This window comes from Otolemur garnettii, unplaced genomic scaffold, assembly GCF_000181295.1.
Source record: "Otolemur garnettii isolate 467f Iridium unplaced genomic scaffold, OtoGar3 scaffold00064, whole genome shotgun sequence".
Classification (NCBI taxonomy): domain Eukaryota; kingdom Metazoa; phylum Chordata; class Mammalia; order Primates; family Galagidae; genus Otolemur; species Otolemur garnettii.
In genome coordinates, this window is record NW_003852459.1 from 3,005,556 (window position 1) to 3,006,618 (window position 1,063).

Below are 1,063 nucleotides of genomic sequence, written 5' to 3' on the forward strand. Positions count from 1 at the left end.
GTGTGCTTTTTAGTCTTCTGGATATATACCTAGTAGAGGAATTGCAGGATCAAATGGCAGGTCTATTTTTAGTTCTCTAAGAGTTCTCCAGATGTCTTTCCAAAAGGAACATATTAGTTTGCATTCCCACTAGCAGTGTAGAAGTGTTCCCTTTTCTCCACAGCCACACCAGCATTTGTGATTTTGGGATTTTGTGAAATGGGCTAATCTTACTGGAGTTAGATGATATCTCTAAGTAGTTTTGATTTGCATTTCTCTGATGATTAAGGATGATGAGCGTTTTTTCATATATCTATAGGCTATGCACCTGTCATCTTCAGAGAAGTTTCTCGTCAGGCCCCTTGCCCACCCTGAGATAGGATTACTTGTTCTTTTCTTGCTAATACATTTGAGTTCTCTGTGGATTCTTGTTATTAAACCTTTGTCAGAGACATAAACAGCAAATATCTTCACCCATTCTGAGGGCTGTCTACTTGTTTTACTCACTGTGTTCATACTGTGCAGAAGCTTTTTAGTTTGACGAAGTACCAGTAGTATATTTTTGATGTTGCCAATTGCCCGGGGTGGGGGGGTTCTCTTCATAAATTTTCACCCAGGCCAATTTCTTCAAATGTTTTCCGTACACTTTCTTCTAGTATTTTTATAGTTTCATGTCTTAAGTGCAAATCTTTAATCCAGTGAGAGTCTATCTTAGTTAGTGGTAAAAGCATCCAGTTTCAGTCTTCTGCAGGTTGCCAGCCAGTTCACCCAGCACCATTTGTTAAATAGGGAATCTTTTCCCCACTCAGTGTTTTTAATTGGCTTGTCAAAGATCATATAATGGTAAGTAGCTGGGTTCATCTCTTGGTTCTCTATTCTGTTCCATATATCTACTTCTCTGTTTTTCTGACAGTACCATGCTGTTTTGATCACTATCAGTTTATAGTATTGTCTGAGGTCTGCTAGTGTGATTCCTCCTGCTTTATTTTTATTCCTGAGTAATGTCTTGGCTATTCGAGGTTTTTTCTGATTCCATATAAAATGAAGTATTATTTTTTCAAGATCTTTAAAGTATGACAGTGGA

At 37.7% G+C, this 1,063-nt stretch overlaps 1 protein-coding gene across 1 annotated transcript in view; it reads left to right on the top strand.

The window, feature by feature from the left end:
* LOC100942085 (rho GTPase-activating protein 15) overlaps positions 1–1,063 on the top strand; it is a 322,990-nt gene that overhangs the window by 155,111 nt on the left and 166,816 nt on the right. The gene's annotated exons all lie outside the window — the stretch shown is intronic.